General features: G+C 39.3%; 1 non-coding gene across 1 annotated transcript; it reads left to right on the forward strand.

The window, feature by feature from the left end:
- The first annotated feature begins 18,536 nt into the window (after nt 1–18,536).
- On the forward strand, nt 18,537–18,640 carry LOC112731422 (small nucleolar RNA R71). The gene has a single exon (XR_003167200.1). It is a non-coding gene; the product is annotated as a small nucleolar RNA R71 (small nucleolar RNA).
- The last annotated feature ends 439 nt before the right edge of the window (nt 18,641–19,079 follow it).

Raw genomic sequence — 19,079 nt, forward strand, 5'->3', positions numbered from 1 at the left:
TCAAACTTTTGGAAGAATTGAAAACACTCAAAAGAAAAAAAAGCTTAAGCAAAAGTTTGCCTCAAACTTTAGCTCAAACTTTTGGGATAAAAGCTTGAGCCAACGTTTGCCTCAAACTTTTTGGCAAACGTTGGCATCACAAAATCAATACCCTGGAGGAAAAAGCTTGCACCAACGTTTGAGGTCAAACTTTTGCTCAAACGTTGGCGCCACACACCACAACAGCCTGAAGGGGTATACTTCCAACAAGAATAACATGAGCTACAGAGCTCCAAATGAGGTGATTCAAAAAGCAATGGAAAGTAGGAATCGAGAGCTTTCCAAGCATATATGGTACTGCATGGTGGACACTAAAATTGAGGGAGAAAACTGCTCCGAAATGTGCATAAATGAACATGGTGGCAACTTGCAGTGAGGCCAACTGACCTCTGCACCTTCGACGGAGTATAACTGGAGCTGTGGAACTCCAAATGATGTGCTTCCAACGGCATTGGAAAGTAGACATTCAGAGATTTCCAACAATGTATAATAGTATGGGGTGGACAATATGTTTGAGTCTCCAAAATCTGGCGTTTTCGACCACGTTTGAGGCAAACGTCGCCTCAAACGCTGCACACCAAAGCCAGCGACCTTGTCCTCTTCAAAGGAGCATAACTTGAGTTGTAGATGTCCAATTGAGGTGATTTCAAGTGGGTTAGAAAGATGACATTCAGAGCTTTCCAACCATATATAATAGTCCATATTGGGCATAAAAGTTGCAACGTGACAAGTGGACAAAGTAGCCCCCAAGAAGCATACAAAAGGGATCCACGTTTGGCTCAAAGTTTGACCTCAAACTTTGGCTCAAACGTGGATGGCAGCAAGGAATGTTAGCTGATATGAAAAGTTTGAGTAAAATTTTGACCTCAAACTTTTACTCAAGCTTTTCTGGTTCATGGCCCAGTTCACAAATGGGTTTCTCTCCAACTCCAAGAGCAATCAACAGAGGCTATCTTCAACCCAATTTCATCAAGAGCAAGGGCCCAATTGACACCACTCAAAGGCACAAGAGATAGTTAGAATAGAAATTTCATTTTAATTGTAATTTGTTTTGAATTTCATTTTTATTTTGTAAAAATGCCTATAAATAGGCATCTGTTTCATTTTATTGGGGGGCGAGCTCCACTAGGGAGCATTAGGAATACAGAGCTCTCTCTCTTTAGTTTTTCTTTTAGTTTTGAATCTTGGGTTGAGAATTGAAGAAATTCTGTTTCAATCTCCCCTTGAGAATTCTCTCTGTTTTCTTCTTCTGCAAACTTTCAAGTGAATTGTGATTTGAATCAAAGTTCGTTTCATCGCTTTCATCTTTAATTTTCCTGCATCTTGTTTGCTAGCGGATCAAGGAAGGAATTGAGATCTAGACTTGTTTTCTAGTCTCATTGATTTCCTGAGATCTTCAACCTCTCATTTAGATTTTACAATTGAGCTGCATTTCATTTTCTGTTCGGTTCCTCAATTCAAATTACATTAAGCCTGCTGCAAATCTCATTTACATTTCCTGCACAATTTTAAATTCCTCTGCAATTGCTCTAAGTTCTAATTCACTGCAATTTTTCTTCTCTGTTTACATTGCTCCCAATTTACTTTCCTGCAATTTAAGCTTGCTGCAAGAGTTTTGAATTCTGATATATTGCTCTATTTAATTTCCAGCACCCCAGCCCCTTTACTTTTCATGCAATTTACTTTTCTTGCAATTTAAGTTTCAGCTATTTTACTTTCTTGTTCTTTAAGTTACTTGCAATTTTACTTTCTGCACTTTATAATTCCTGCAAATTTACATTCTGTTGGCTTCAATTGTCACTCAAATCACTCAATGTTAGCTTGACTAAACTAATCACCCACTAAAGTTGCTTGATCCATCAATCCCTGTGGGATCGACCTCACTCTAAGTGAGTTTTACTACTTGATGCGACCCGGTGCACTTGCCGGTTAGATTTGGGTGTTTTGGAAATTCATTTTTCCACAAATTTTCCCATCAAGTTTTTGGCGCCGTTGCCGGGGATTGATTTAGATCAACAATGATTAAGTGGGTGAGAAGTCTAGATTAAGCATTTTCTTTGTTTTTGTTCTTGAAACCAAGGTGTTTGTGTTTTTGCCTCACTAAGCAAATATCATCTGAAATATGAATTTCAATTTTATTTGGTGTTGTGTTTTACAAAATTCAAATGGAGTTCAACTCATCTTATGATCAAACAAATTTTATGGGATATTACCCACCATCACCAATCTCTAATGGTGGCTGGGAATATCACCAAGAGAATACACATTCTGAGCACTCCAATTCATGGAGATTTGCTTCAGAGACACAAGATGAGCAAGAAAATCATATGGAATATCTTCCTCCACCACAAAATGATGCAAGTTGCTATTCTAATGATGGTTGGGGAGAGCAAAACCAGAAAACATTTGAGAGCCCATATTCCACTTATCAAGAGCCATCTTCACTCGAACGTACTATCAATTCACTTATACAAAATTTTCCAACCTCACCTTCTAGTTTTTCATCTGAAAATTCTTCATCACTGGACTTTGTCTCCACACAAAATCCTTGCCAAAACTCACCACCCACACAAACTTCCATGAACCAAAGACTCTCAAATCTTGAGTCCATGCTCAAAAGAATTGCGGAGGAGAAAGAGAAATACCAGAAAGAACAAGAGAACTCCCTCAAAAACATGGAAGTACAGTTAGGCAAATTGTTGAATGCAAGGAAGGAGGAAATGCAAAAACAAGAACACAAGGTCCCTGTGTCAAGTGAAATTGCAAGAAAGGAAGAGGTGGTGAAAGTATTAGAACCTGAAACTGCACTTGAGATGACAAGAGGACCTGAACACTCACAACCTCCTCAAACTCCCCTGGACCAAAAAGTCTCAACAATTGAATCTGAGATTAAAAGATATGAAGAGGAGATGAAGAAATATTGGGAAGATCAACAAACCTCCTCCATGAAAGAGCTATTAAAACAAATGTTGAGTGTAAAAGAGGAAGTGGAGGAGCAAGAAAGTGAGGAAATCATTCCAAACTCAAGTGAGGCAGAGAAGTACATGAAGGAGGAGTTCATGGAACCACCAGTTCAAAAGGCTCTAGATGAATACAAAACTCCAATAATCACACAGCAACCAAGTCTTGAATCCAAAGAAGTGAAGGCAACTAGCAAGAACACCAATTCTGTCCCTAATCCAGCAAGCAAGATCAATCAAGCCATTTGCAAAAGGAAGCTTGCTGAGGAAAGGACAAGACAAGGGACACTAGCTGAAACTTCTCCCCTCTTGAGGTCATTCCTCTTAACAAACTGGAAGAAGAGGAAGAAAGTGAAGAACAACATGTCAAGCTAATGACACTAAAAGAGCACTTGTTGGGAGGTAACCCAACCATAGGTAACATTTTTTCTCTGCTTTGTTTTCTTTTTCTTTGCTTTATTTAAATTCAATAAATTAGCATATGGTTGCATTCTAAGTTTGGTGTTGCTATGCAACAAAATTTGGTTCTAATCCTTACAAGATACTTGCATCAATTCCAAGTGAAAGTGTCACACTAAGTTTGGTGTGCCACTTATCTTTTATGCAACGTATTGTGCACACCTTCTTATCTATGCAATCAAAATGTCTCTATCTCTTATGCCTTGATATCTTTAATTTTGCTTGTTTAAAACACGTGTTACTAACATTTCATTGTGTAAGACATTCATAATCCATCTTAAGACCATAGCCACGGTTCTAATAGTTGCTTGAAGATGAGCAAGCATTCTGAGTTGGTATGGGAAGGAGGAGAATGGGAGGAAAATGACAACAATAGAGAAGATGAACTACAAGGTTGTAAAGTTCCTTTTCCTCTCATTTGTTTCAAGCACTATAAACTGCATGATTGTCTTTACCTTCTCTGTATGCATGTGTGTATGAAAAGGCATAGTTTGATTTCTAAATTGCAACATGGTGCTGTGTCATTATGATTACCAACTTGAGTTTTGTGAATTCAAAAGCAATAAAGTATCATGATCATAAACAAACAAGGCATTAAAGAAGATTTTAGCATGTGCATAAAAGTATTGGAAAGCTAGTATGTTTGATTGTTGCTTAATTGCATTGGATTTTATTTAATTGAAGTTTTCATCTAGGACATTTTGTGAAATCTTTTGAAAATCATGAAAACCTTGAAGAGGCAAATACAATTAAAGCAAGAAAAGAAAAAGGGAAAGAATGAGAAAGCTGAAGGCTCTGAGTACCAATGGCAATTTATTTGTTAAGTACTTGTGGTGTTTATGTATCAAGCCAAATGCTTGAAAACAAAACACTTAGAAGTCAAGGTTAAGCTCAAAGTTCAAAAGCACTCCCTCAAAGCTCAAGGCTCTGAGCATCAATGATTAGAGAGTCAAGAAAAGAAAAGAAAAATGAGCTTAATGAAGTCCTCTAATCAAATGCTTGTGGTGCTTATGTATCAAGTGGTAATACCTGAAAACAAAGCATTTAGAAGTCGTAGCTTTGTTATCAACTCATGCGGCAAAGCACCCAAAAGGAGAAGCTAATAAGAAAATCAAAAGCTTGTTTCAAGGAAGAAATATAAGAAAAAGATTTCATAAATTGAGCTAGATGGAAGCATCAATCATTTACATTTCTTTTGTGATTGTAGCATGCTTAGAAAACTAGCTTACCATGAACATTGAGTTGCTATTCTTCTTACCTTGGATTGTCAATCTCTATTTCTTTTTGGTGTTGTGATGACATGCCAACATGTCATGTTTTTCTATGCTTTTTCATTTGTTTTCAATAGGTTTTATGTACTTTCTTAAGCCATAAGCAAGCCAGTTGGGTAGATTTCCAAGTTTCCTTTGATTCAATCAACCATGGATGAATTAATGCACTTTCATGAGATTTTGTGCTATAATTGTCATATATTATGAAAGAAACACAATCTTATGATTTGGGGCATAGCTTTGATTATTTTGATTGATTGATGATAGGTGAAAAGAATTTTGAAGAAGGTTGAAGGAAGAAGGAATGGCTAGGAGCAAGAGAGAACAAAAAGTTTGAGCCAAAGTTTGCCTCAAACTTTAGCTCAAACTTTTGGAAGAATTGAAAACACTCAAAAGAAAAAAAAGCTTAAGCAAAAGTTTGCCTCAAACTTTAGCTCAAACTTTTGGGATAAAAGCTTGAGCCAATGTTTGCCTCAAACTTTTTGGCAAACGTTGGCATCACAAAATCAATACCCTGGAGGAAAAAGCTTGCACCAACGTTTGAGGTCAAACTTTTGCTCAAACGTTGGCGCCACACACCACAACAGCCTGAAGGGGTATACTTCCAACAAGAATAACATGAGCTACAGAGCTCCAAATGAGGTGATTCAAAAAGCAATGGAAAGTAGGAATCGAGAGCTTTCCAAGCATATATGGTACTGCATGGTGGACACTAAAATTGAGGGAGAAAACTGCTCCGAAATGTGCATAAATGAACATGGTGGCAACTTGCAGTGAGGCCAACTGACCTCTGCACCTTCGACGGAGTATAACTGGAGCTGTGGAACTCCAAATGATGTGCTTCCAACGGCATTGGAAAGTAGACATTCAGAGATTTCCAACAATGTATAATAGTATGGGGTGGACAATATGTTTGAGTCTCCAAAATCTGGCGTTTTCGACCACGTTTGAGGCAAACGTCGCCTCAAACGCTGCACACCAAAGCCAGCGACCTTGTCCTCTTCAAAGGAGCATAACTTGAGTTGTAGATGTCCAATTGAGGTGATTCCAAGTGGGTTAGAAAGATGACATTCAGAGCTTTCCAACCATATATAATAGTCCATATTGGGCATAAAAGTTGCAACGTGACAAGTGGACAAAGTAGCCCCCAAGAAGCATACAAAAGGGATCCACGTTTGGCTCAAAGTTTGACCTCAAACTTTGGCTCAAACGTGGATGGCAGCAAGGAATGTTAGCTGATATGAAAAGTTTGAGTAAAATTTTGACCTCAAACTTTTACTCAAGCTTTTCTGGTTCATGGCCCAGTTCACAAATGGGTTTCTCTCCAACTCCAAGAGCAATCAACAGAGGCTATCTTCAACCCAATTTCATCAAGAGCAAGGGCCCAATTGACACCACTCAAAGGCACAAGAGATAGTTAGAATAGAAATTTCATTTTAATTGTAATTTGTTTTGAATTTCATTTTTATTTTGTAAAAATGCCTATAAATAGGCATCTGTTTCATTTTATTGGGGGGCGAGCTCCACTAGGGAGCATTAGGAATACAGAGCTCTCTCTCTTTAGTTTTTCTTTTTGTTTTGAATCTTGGGTTGAGAATTGAAGAAATTCTGTTTCAATCTCCCCTTGAGAATTCTCTCTGTTTTCTTCTTCTGCAAACTTTCAAGTGAATTGTGATTTGAATCAAAGTTCGTTTCATCGCTTTCATCTTTAATTTTCCTGCATCTTGTTTGCTAGCGGATCAAGGAAGGAATTGAGATCTAGACTTGTTTTCTAGTCTCATTGATTTCCTGAGATCTTCAACCTCTCATTTAGATTTTGCAATTGAGCTGCATTTCATTTTCTGTTCGGTTCCTCAATTCAATTTACATTAAGCCTGCTGCAAATCTCATTTACATTTCCTGCACAATTTTAAATTCCTCTGCAATTGCTCTAAGTTCTAATTCCCTGCAATTTTGCTTCTCTGTTTACATTGCTCCCAATTTACTTTCCTGCAATTTAAGCTTGCTGCAAGAGTTTTGAATTCTGATATATTGCTCTATTTAATCTCCAGTACCCCAGCCCCTTTACTTTTCATGCAATTTACTTTTCTTGCAATTTAAGTTTCAGCTATTTTACTTTCTTGTTCTTTAAGTTACTTGCAATTTTACTTTCTGCACTTTATAATTCCTGCAAATTTACATTCTGTTGGCTTCAATTGTCACTCAAAGTATGCACTATTATATATTGCTGGAAAGCCCAGGATGTCTACTTTCTAACGCAATTGAGAGCACGCCAATTGGGCTTCTGTAGCTCCAAAAAATCCACTTCGAGTGCAGGGAGGTCAGAATCCAACAGCATCTGCAGTCCTTTTTCAGCCTCTGAATCAGATTTTTGCTCAGGTCCCTCAATTTCAGCCAGAAAATACCTGAAATCACAGAAAAACACACAAACTCATAGTAAAGTCTAGAAGAGTGATTTTTTATTTAAAAACTAATAAAAACATAATAAAAACTAACTAAAATATACTAAAAACATACTAAAAACAATGCCAAAAAGCGTATAAATTATCCGCTCATCAAAGACCCACATGATTTTTGGAGTTACCTTGACTTAGTATCTTTTATTTTAGTGTTCTCTCTCACTCACTTGCTTATTCATATGTGCATTGAGCTTACTTCTTGTTTCATTTCTACATGCTCATCCCTTGACACTCACCTCTTGTTATTGATGTTAAGAGTACATGCTTCTCATGCTTCTTGTTTGCATGCATATACTTACATCACATGCTAGTGATTAGCCATAATTTTCATTGTTGCCTTAGTTACATGTTGCAGCTATCATGTATCTAAGTCACTTATCCTCTTATGCCTTATGACTTACATGATTATTATTTCTTGGTGCTTCTTTAAGTTTAATTTTGCCACCTTTCCCTCTTTTCTAGGATGGTTGTCAAGAGAGACAAAGGGAAGGCATCCAAGAAAGCACCTCCCCGGTCCACTAGCAAAGCACAACAAGCACCTAGAGCCAAGCCCCTCCCCAATAAGACAAGGAGCATTGCTAACATTGATGTTTTGGAAAAGGACAATCCGGCAAGGGACCCGAACAAGTTCTCCAACCGCTATTACGAACTTGCTACCCCTTGATCAAAGAAAGGAACTATCATGCGGAGCCTTTTCTAGCCCCTCTTTCTTATGTCATCCCGCTTGTCATGCCCCGCATCGAGCGGCAGCAATGGGAGTTCCTATTGAGGAAGCCACATGAAGCAAACTTGTCTTGGGTGGTAGAATTTTACACCAATTACCACTCCTCATCCCTTGCATCGGTATTTGTACATCGAAGACAAGTTCCCGTCACAGAGGAGGCCATTTAAAGTATGCTTAAGACCGGACCGTTAGCGGATGGAAGTGATGCATATCAAGAGATTTTGTCGGCATGATGTGAATATGAGTTTGATTGGGATGCCGTCCTCAAGGTCATTGCTATACCCGAATCGTTTTGGATTTGAGGGAGGATGAGACCCCGGCCCAAGGGCATCACCACACGTTTTCTTACTAGAGAGGCACAGGCATGGGCCCAAATTCTAGCCCATTATGTGCTCCCAAGCACCCATGGCTAATCTATCACTGCCAAGTTAGCCTTGTTGGTTTGGTGTGTCCTCACAGAGAGACCGGTTAATATTCCCCGTCTCATTCGCCAAGCTATGGGCCGCATCCACTCTATGGGGAACCTACCCTTTCCCACTCTAGTGACCGACTTAGTTGCCGCAGCCAGTGTTCCTCGAGAGACCAAGGATCGGAGGGCCATGATCCCGATAGACGGTGATGTTGTTCCAAACGGGAGATATCTTTACCCTCTGGTGGACACCGAGGATCCGAACTTAGTCATTCCCATGAGCATTCCCACCACCTCCACCGCACCACCAAAATCATCCATGCAACGCATAGAGGACCTCTACAAGAAGCTCGATCATTATGAGCGGCGCAACCAGTGCCGATACACTTTTGTCACGAAGATTCTAAGTTACCTAGCACCACCTATGAAAAAACCGGCAATTTCCACATCCACCGGCACTGATAATGAAGATAGTGATAGTGGAGAGGATGATGGACACTCGGAAGCCGATCAACCACTGCGTCTCACTCAAGGCACGGAGGACCGTGCCAACTTCTAAGTGTGAGGAGGTCGGTCAGCCGACCGGTCTTCAAAGGTAACACCCGAATAAATTTTAAATCCCTTTTGTTAATTAGGATAGATTGCATATTAGGTTTTTCATTATTTTTTGACATCCTTTGCATGCTAGTTATCTTGTAATAAGTCCACTTGGTTAGAGTAATGACTTCTTTCCTAAGAAACTAGAACTTTAGGGTAACCCTGCCAATTTTGAAAATTTTGAAAATTTTTTATGCTAAGCTTGTTTGAAGAATGTAATTTGGAACATGGATTTTGAGCCAAGAACACAAGCAAGTGAGTCTTGAGCCTAATTGCATCACTACAACTTCTAGCCACTTACCTTCCTTCTTGTGTGCATTGTTCTCTCTCTATGATTGTGATCCTTAATTTGTTTGACTCTATATGTCCATTGTTATATGTATGAATGCATGTACATGATTGAAGTCATCAATTCACTTAGCCACTTACCCAAATGACCTTACCTCATAACAACCTTTGCAAATTACAACCAATTTTGAGCCTACGCTTCACCCACTTATTCTTAATTTTAGCACATCACAAGCCAATAGCGAAAAACCATGAATGTCCCTATTTTGAATCCTTGAATAGCTTAGGCTAGTGCATGTATGCCATCCAAGTGTGGGAAAATGGGAGGGAGCATCGGTTGAGGTAAAAGCATGTTATTGTTAAAAATATTAGGAAGTGGATACATACTCATGTGATTAATTAAATATATAGACCTTATGCATTGATATTCTTGTATGTAGTTTGAAAAAAAAAAGGGAAAAGAAAAAGAAAAGAGACCAAAAGAAAAAGAGAAAGAAAAGAAAAGAAAAAAAAATAAAAATATATAGAAAGAAGAAAAAGAGAAGTAATAAAAGGGGACAAAATGCCCCAAAGTAAGTGATGCGTGCATAAGCTTGTTATGCTACGATTTAGGAAATTGCACGATCGGCAAAATTCCTTCCGGCAAGTGCACCGGTTATCGTCAAGTAAAAACTCACAATAGAGTGAGGTCGAATCCCACAAGGATTGGTTGAGTGAGCAATTCGGATTAGAAGTATGTTCTAGTTGAGCGGAATCAAGATTTAGATGAGAATTGCGGAATGTAAAATTGGCGGGAAACGTAAATGACAAGAAATTTAAATGGCGGAATCTTAAATTGCATGAATTAAAGAGCAGAAGCTAAATTGCTGAAATTAAAAGGGAATGGGGGTGATTGCATGAATTGAGTTGCAGAATGTAAAGAGAAAGTGGAAATCAGAAATGGGGAATTCATTGGGTTATAGGAGATATTGAGATCTCCGAATCAAAACATGTTTATCTCTTCCTCAACCAATGCGTTCATTGAATTTTGCTTGGCAATCTTATGCGATTGGATCCCAATCCCTTGGCTCACCAATTCTCTCTAAAAACAAACAAATTCCCAATCCCTTGGTTTAAATGTTCATAAGAAGAGATGATGCTCGATCACTGATTATACCACACAGTTTCATGAACCACAATTTGGTAGGATTACATGTCACAATATCCATCCAAACCCCAATCCAATTCACTGTGAGAAAGCTTCTCTAGCATGAATCCTCCATTCCTTTCCCAAGGTTCCGAAGGATTCCAATTATGGGTAGTTTCTTTCCCAAGACAACTACCCAATGGAATTAGATCGAGAAGCTTTCTAACAAAATTCAAGAGAAAAGATTGAAGAAGAAGATAAACTATTATTGATTCATTGAATTACAATAGAGCTCCCTAACCCAATGAAAGGGGGTTTAGTGAGTCATAGCTCTGAATTCAATTACAAAGATATGAAAACTAGCAAAATGAAAAGGTAAAAGTTCCTTCTAACTTAAATTCTATCCTATTTATACACTTTCTATATTGAGCTTCTGTTGTGTTTCTTGGGCTTTGAGGCCTCTCCCTGCTTTCCTTTTGCCTTGGGTTTATGATCCATAATCTTGATGAGGCTGCTGATCCAAATTCTGTAACATTCATTGAGCCAACTTAGTGATAATCAAATAATGGCACATGACTCAATAAATTGAAATTTCAGACTCATCAATCCTTCAGGCCCAATCCCATAAACCATGATATTCAATTGGGTTTCATACCAGAATAAGTTTAAGTTAATGTTTGTGCTCAAATACTAACTTAAACCGCAATATTTTTGGCCCAGAAACCTTTTCCAAGAGTGGCGTTTAAGTTGCAGTTTAAGCTTAAACTGCAGCTTAAACGCCAGACACTTCCAGTGAAGCCTTTTGTAGAAGCACGTTTAAGCTTCAGTTTAAGGTTAAACTGAAGCTTAAACGTGGAAATGGAAGAAGGCAGCCCTGGAGAGTCATGTAGTCGAACACGTTTAAGCTTCAGTTTAAGGTTAAACTGAAGCTTAAACGTGGAGATAGGAAGGGCAGCCCTGGAGGTCGAACACGTTTAAGCTCCAGTTTAAGGTTAAACTGGAGCTTAAACGTGGAAGAGGAGAAAGCCATCCTGGAGGTCGAACACGTTTAAGCTCCAGTTTAAGGTTAAACTGGAGCTTAAACGTGGAAGTGGAGAAAGGTAGCCCTGGAGGTGTCGAACACGTTTAAGCTCCAGTTTAAGGTTAAACTGGAGCTTAAACGTGGAAATGGGGAAAGCAACCCTGGAGGAGAAAACTTGGTCGAACACGTTTAAGCTCCAGTTTAAGGTTAAACTGGAGCTTAAACGTGGAATGCTCCTGGTGCCTTTCTTACTTTCTGGCGTTTAACCTCCAGTTTAAGGTTAAACTGGAGGTTAAACGTGGAAATGCCCCCTTGGTGCCTTTCTCACTTCTGGCGTTTAACCTCCAGTTTAAGGTTAAACTGGAGGTTAAACGTGGAAATGCTTCCTGATTGGAATTCTCATTCTGGCGTTTAACCTCCAGTTTAAGGTTAAACTGGAGGTTAAACTTCAATTCCAGCATTTCTTAGCCTTCATGATTCTGGCGTTTAAGCTCCAGTTTAGGCTTAAACTGGAACTTAAACTCCACATGTGATATTCAAGCTTCCTTTATTGATTTTGTTGCTTCCTTGCTTAGCCTCTTCTTCCCTAAAATCATCCAAACAATTGCATCAAAGTCTTGCAAAATTTCATGAGAAATCTTCCATTCATAGAATTCAAGTAATATAACTAAAAACTCATGGAATTTGCATCAAAATCATACTGTTTGGATGGTTCATTGCTTTGTTGTTCATTTAACCATTCTTGGTTACTTTAAGCTCAAGAAAATGCATAAAACCACTAAAACTAACAGAAAAATGCTAGTGAAACTAGCCTAAGATGCCTTGGCATCACAACACCAAACTTAATACTTGCTTGTCCCTAAGCAAGTCCTGAGTTATTTGAGAAGAAAGCATGAAACAGAAAGCAATTCCATTGGCTATATTAGTAAGCACTTTAAGTTCATCAGAAGGGTTTTATGCAGAAAGTTGCAGCATCACTTTTTCATTCTTATCAGGTAAGATTATCACTTTTTCATTGCATCCATCAAACACTGCTATGGCCTCTTGTTACTCTTATGTCCTTGGTACTTCTCTTCTTTGTTTTTCTTTTCTTTTTCTTAGAGCTTCTTTGCTCCTTGTTTGCTTAGTGTCATGTGTTGCACAAGCCTTTGGCATTTTCTTTTTCTTATCAGTGCACTACACATATCCACTCCAGGCATTTTAGTTCACATTTCTTCTTGAGACATTGGTGCCCAGCACCTCTTTGTGTGACTAAATGTTTTGTATTTAGGTTGCTCTTGATAATGGACTTTTGGTTGATAATCCGGGTTAGTTAACCCAAGTTACCAAGTGTTGAAACACTCCTCAGAACCTATTCATCCAAGCATATCCTTAATACATAAACACCACAGGCATTTGTCTCAGAAGTTCAAACCATTGGTGCCTAGCTTATTTTCTCAATTTTTTTTTTTTTGCTTTTTGGTTGCCCTTTTTCAGTGGCCTTTTTCTTCTTCTTTTTCTTTCTTTTTCATGGCCAAAGACATTTATTCATCAAGATCCATAGACAGTTTTCAATTTCTACACAAAAAATGATAATTCTACACTCTATTTCCAGTGATCTGACTAAACAATCAAGCATGCATACCACCACTTAATTCTACTTGATTTGTCACTAATTGAGCCAAGTTACTTTTGTTCAAACTTTTCTTTTATTTTAGGAAACAGAACAAGCATGGCAAGCATTTGTTTAAGAAGGTGAAGTTATATCCAAACATCTAAGCATTCACTTTATTCAAAGCAATAAACAGACAAACATACTATTAACTTCACATTCCAGAAAGATTCAACAATTACAGTTTAAACCAGAACAAGCATGCTTTTGTTTGCCCTTTTTAAAGAATTGTCAAGGAACAACACCACCTTGTGAAATTTCTTGTTTTCTCTTTGTTGCCATGAAACAATTTGATTTCTCCTTCTTCTCCTAGTTGTTGCTTCATGTTCTTTCTAAGATCCTTGTTTCCTTTCCTGCAAAGAGTGATGAAGTTGCTTGCTTCTCAAGCACTTGAGTGGTTAGCTCAACTATGTATGGGCAAGTGTCTGAGTCTTAAGTTGGTGTGTGAACACCAAACTTAGTCTCTTACTCACTTCTCTGTTCTTTGAATCCTTGAGTTCTCCTTGGAATGAAGTTGCTGCTAAGGATTTTTTTTTTTTAGCATTTCTGTGATTGCTTAGAATGGTTGTTCCTTTCATATAATTCGAAGGTTGTTGTGTTCAGTTGATCTTTATGGTGGAACACCAAACTTAGAGTCACACATTCCCCTTTGAATTATTGATCCACGAATTCATTGTTTGGTGTGAAACACCAAACTTAATTCTTTGCAATGCACAGAAACTACTTCACCCTTTTTATTGAAACAAATAAAAGAAACAGCAAAGGGATATTACCTCAGGTTGGGTTGCCTCCCAACAAGCGCTTCTTTAACGTCATTAGCTTGACGGTTATCTTCCTCAGTTGAGGTGATATTTAACCTTGTCCTTCTCCTCCACATCTCCCAAGTAATGTTTGAGTCTTTGACCGTTCACAGTGAAGGTTCGTTGTGACTTTTCTTCCATGATTTCTACTTGTCCATATTGGGAGACCTTGGTGACAAGGAATGGTCCAGACCACCTTGATTTTAGCTTCCCTGGAAATAGCTTCAGCCTAGAATTGTAGAGCAATACTTTTTGTCCTTCTTCAAATTTCCTTGGGCTATGTTGCTGTCATGCTTCTTCTTTGATCTTTCTTTGTAAATTTTGGCATTCTCATAAGCTTCAGCTCTGAATTCTTCCAACTCTTGAATTTGCAACATCCTTTTTTCTCCAGCAGCTTTGCTGTCCAAGTTCAAGATTTTCAAGGCCCAGAATGCCTTGTGCTCCAACTCCAGTGGCAAATGGCAAGCTTTTCCATATACTAGTTGGTAAGGGGACATTCCAATTGGTGTTTTGAAAGCTGTCCTATATGCCCAAAGAGCATCATCTAGCTTAATCGACCAGTCTTTCCTTGAAATTCCCACAGTCTTTTCCAGGATTCTTTTGAGTTCTCTATTAGATATTTCGGCTTGCCCACTTGTCTGTGGATGGTATGGTGTGGCTACCTTGTGTTTGACTCCATATTTTAGAAGCAATGCCTCTAATGGTTTGTTGCAGAAGTGGCTTCCTCCATCACTGATGATTGCTCTTGGAACCCCAAAACGGCAAAAAATGTGTTTTCTGAGGAAGTTCATGACTACCTTATTATCATTGGTTGGAGTTGCTATTGCTTCAACCCATTTGGAGACATAGTCTACTGCTACAAGAATGTAATTATTTGAATATGAGGTGGGAAAGGGTCCCATGAAATCTATCCCCCATACATCAAACAATTCAAGTTCCAGAATGAATTGTTGTGGCATTTCATTTCTTCTTGGCAGGTTCCCCGCTTTCTGGCATTCATGGCAGTGCTTCACTAGTTCCTTTGCATCTTTGAAGATAGTGGGCCAGTAAAAACCACACTGCAACACCTTGGCTGCTGTTCTTTCTCCTGCAAAATGTCCTCCATAAGTGGAGCCATGGCAGTCCCATAAGACTTCCCTTCCTTCTTCCTCTGATATGCATCTTCTGAGTATGCCATCCGAACATTTTTTGAACAAGTATGGTTCGTCCCAGATGAAGTATTTGGCATCATTTACCAATTTCTTCCTTTGATGCTTGTTAAATTCCAACGGCAAACTCCCAGTGGCCTTGAAGTTTGCTATGTCTGCAAACCAGGGTGCTTTGTGAATTACCATGAGTTGTTCATCAGGAAAGCACTCATTTATATGTGTGCTTTGTGCGCTTCCTTCTTCACATGGTATCCTTGATAAATGGTCTGCCACCTTGTTCTCTACACCCTTCTTGTCTTTGATTTCAATGTCAAACTCCTGCAACAAAAGAACCCATCTAATAAGTCTTGGTTTGGATTCTTGTTTAGCAAGTAAGTATTTTAAAGCTGAATGATCAGTGAAGACAATGACTTTAGATCCAATGAGATAGGATCTAAATTTGTCAAATGCAAAGACTATTGCCAAGAGTTCTTTTTCAGTGGTTGTGTAATTCCTTTGGTTATCATTCAAGACTTTACTGGCATAATAAATCACATGTACCAAATTGTCTTTCCTTTGTCCTAACACTGCCCCAATAGCAAGGTCTGATGCATCACACATCAGTTCAAAAGGTAAGTTCCAATCAGGTGGGGCTATGATAGGTGCAGAGGAAAGTTTTTGCTTCAAAAGTTCATAGGCTAGCATGCAATTTTTATCAAATACAAAGGGTGTATCAGAGACAAGCAAGTTACTCAAAGGTTTGGCTATTTTAGAAAAGTCTCTAATAAACCTTCTGTAAAAACCAGCGTGTCCCAAAAAACTCCTAACTGCCTTGACATTACTTGGTGGAGGTAGTTTTTCGATGAGTTCCACCTTAGCTCTGTCCACCTCAATGCCTCTATTAGAGATTTTGTGGCCAAGGACTATTCCTTCTGTGACCATGAAATGACACTTTTCCCAGTTTAATACTAGGTTGGTCTCTTGGCACCTCTTAAGCACCAAGGCAAGGTGGTGTAGGCAGCTAGGAAAAGAATCTCCAAACACAGAAAAATCATCCATGAAGACCTCAATAAATTTTTCAATCATGTCCGAAAAGATGGACAGCATGCATCTTTGGAAAGTGGCAGGTGCATTGCACAATCCAAAGGGCATGCATCTATAAGCAAAAACTCCATAGGGACAAACAAATGATGTTTTCTCTTGATCTCTAGGATCAACTACTATCTGATTATAGCCTGAGTATCCATCCAGAAAGCAATAGTAAGCATGTCCTGCAAGCCTTTCAAGCATCTGATCCATGAATGGAAGTGGAAAATGATCTTTTCTGGTGGCTTCATTGAGCTTCCTGTAGTCTATGCACATCCTCCACCCAGTGACAGTTCTTGTGGGTATGAGTTCGTTCCTCTCATTTGGCACCACAGTTATGCCACCTTTCTTGGGAACTACATGGATGGGACTAACCCATGGGCTATCAGAAATGGGGTAGATTACCCCTGCCTGCCATAACTTCATGACCTCCTTTTGTACCACTTCTTTCATGACGGGATTCAATCTTCTCTGAGCTTGGATGGAGGGTCTAGCATCCTCTTCTAATAAGATTTTATGCATGCATATGGATGAACTTATCCCCTTCAAATCAGCTAGGGTCCATCCAATGGCATCTTGATGAGTTTGTAGCACCTTGATCAATTCTTCTTCCTGTTCTTGACTCAAGGCAGAGCTAATGATAACAGGATGACTCTCATCACTACCCAAGTATGCATACTTGAGATTAGGGGGCAATGCTTTGAGCTCAGGTTTTGGTGCTTCCTTCTCTTCTTTCACTATCTCTGGCATGGTTGTTTCAGCAGCCTTGATGTCACTAACTTCTATGTCCTTGGTGAACTCCTCCTCTGCCACTTCCTTTGTTGTTTCCTCAAAGGTTTCTTGTACTGCAATGTCCACTACATCCACCCTCATGCATTCCCTTAGTGATTCTGATGGATAGCTCATTGCCTTGAATACGTTAAACACCAATTTCTCATCATGTAGTCTAAGAGTGAGTTCACCCTTTTGTACATCTATGATGGCTCCAGCAGTAGCCAGGAATGGTCTTCCAGAATTATTGAAGCTTTGGCTTCTTCCTCCATATCTAACACCACAAAATCAGCAGGAATATAAAATCCCCACTTTCACCAATAAATCCTCAACTATCCCATGAGGGAATTTAAAAGTTTGATCTGCCAATTGGAGGGCCATTCTTGTTGGTTGGCTTCCTCAATCTTCATTCTTCTCATCATTGTTAGAGACATCAAATTGATACTGGCCCCTAAGTCACACAAGGCTTCTCCACCATGACTTCTCCTATGATGCAGGGGATTTGGAAACTGCCTGGATCCTTCAATTTCTGAGGCAATTTGTGCTGAATGATGGCACTGCATTCTTCAGTTAACAACACAGTTTCCTCATTTCTCCAGCTTCTCTTCTTGGTCATTAATTCTTTTAAGAATTTTGCATAGAGTGGCATTTGCTCTATTGCCTCAGCAAAGGAATGTTGATTTGAAGCTTCTTGAAAATCTCCAAGAACTTGGAGAATTGACCATCCTTTTCACTTTTCATCAAACGTTGAGGATATGGTGCTTTAGGTGTATAAGGCTTCAGGACCTCTTTTTCTTTTTCTTTTGTTGCGGACGGTGTAAAAGATTGTCCTTGTTCCTTGTCTCTCACATGTTCCTTTGCTTCATCCTCTGTGGTTTCCTTTGAGATCTCCTTTAGATTCTTTCCACTTCTGAGGGTTATGGCCTTACATTCTTCCCTTGCAATAGCCTTGGCAGCATGAGAAACGCTTGTCCCAGGGGTTTGCTTAGACAAATACAAAATTTGATTTTCTAGCTTCTGGATGGCAGCTCCTTGGTTTTGCAGGTTAGAATTTACTTCTTCCTTAAAAGCTTTCAATTCGGTTATGTCTTGACTCATGGTTGCAAGCATTCCTTCTATCCGGTTTAATTGATCTTGAAATTGTTGGTTCGGATCAGGTTGGGTAGGTTGATTATTTTGGCTATGATATGATGGTTGGGAGTAAGTGTTTTGTGTGGCTTGGTATGATCTTTGGTTGGAGTTTTGGTATGTGGAACTGTTATGTTGGTTGTGGTTGTAAGGTTTGTGGTTTTGTGGTTGGGTTTGTTGGTTCCCCCACCCAAAGTTTGGGTGGTTTTTCCATCCTGGGTTGTAAGTGTTGGAATGTGGATCATATGATTGCCTTTGTTGGTTTCCCACATAGTTGGCCTCTTCCCATCACCTCCTTCAATGCTTACTTCCTCTTGATCTTGTGTGTGTATTGCAGCCACTTGCTTTGTTTCTAATTGCCTGGTAGCTCTGCTAGTTGCTTGGCAAACACCTTGTTTTGGGCTAAATTGTATCAACATGGTTCAGCTCCATGACTCCCTTAGTGTTGTGTCTCTCTGAAGCATAGTAGTACTCATTCTCAGCCACTGTCTCAATCACTTCAATGGCTTCTTCCACAGTCTTTTTCCTGTTCAATGAACCTCCTGATGAATGGTCTACACCTTCCTTGATTCATAAGAAGTCCATCATAGAAAATATGCAATTGCACCCAGTCATGGAACATGTCTGGTGGGCATTTCCTTGTCAAATCCTTGAACCTCTCCCATGCCTCGTAGAGAGTTTCACCATCTTGTTGTCTAAAAGTCTGAACCTCAGATCGAAGCCTATTGACCTTTTGTGGGGGGTAGAAACGTGCCAAAACTTGCTTTCCACCTCATCCCATGTTGTTAGACTCCCCTTGGGAATGATTCCAGCCACTTAGCTGCCTTGTCCCTAAGTGAAAATGGGAACAAAAGCATTTATAGGCATCTTCCTGGACTCCATTGGACTTCACAGTGTCGCAAATTCTCAGGAATTTTGTGAGATGTTGGTTTGGATCTTCATTAGCACTCCACCAAATGAACAATGATTCTCCACAAGTGATATTAGCTGTGGTTTAGCTCAAAATTGTTGGCCTGAATGGGTGGTTTCTGAATGCTGCTACCACAATTCCCAGAGGTTGGGTTTATGTATGAACTAAGAACCCTCCTCTCAGGAATAGCATTGTTTCCATCAGCTCTCTCATGGTTGTGTACTTCTCTATCCATGTTGAGATCTAAAGCTTC

This window comes from Arachis hypogaea, chromosome 12, assembly GCF_003086295.3.
Source record: "Arachis hypogaea cultivar Tifrunner chromosome 12, arahy.Tifrunner.gnm2.J5K5, whole genome shotgun sequence".
NCBI lineage: Eukaryota > Viridiplantae > Streptophyta > Magnoliopsida > Fabales > Fabaceae > Arachis > Arachis hypogaea.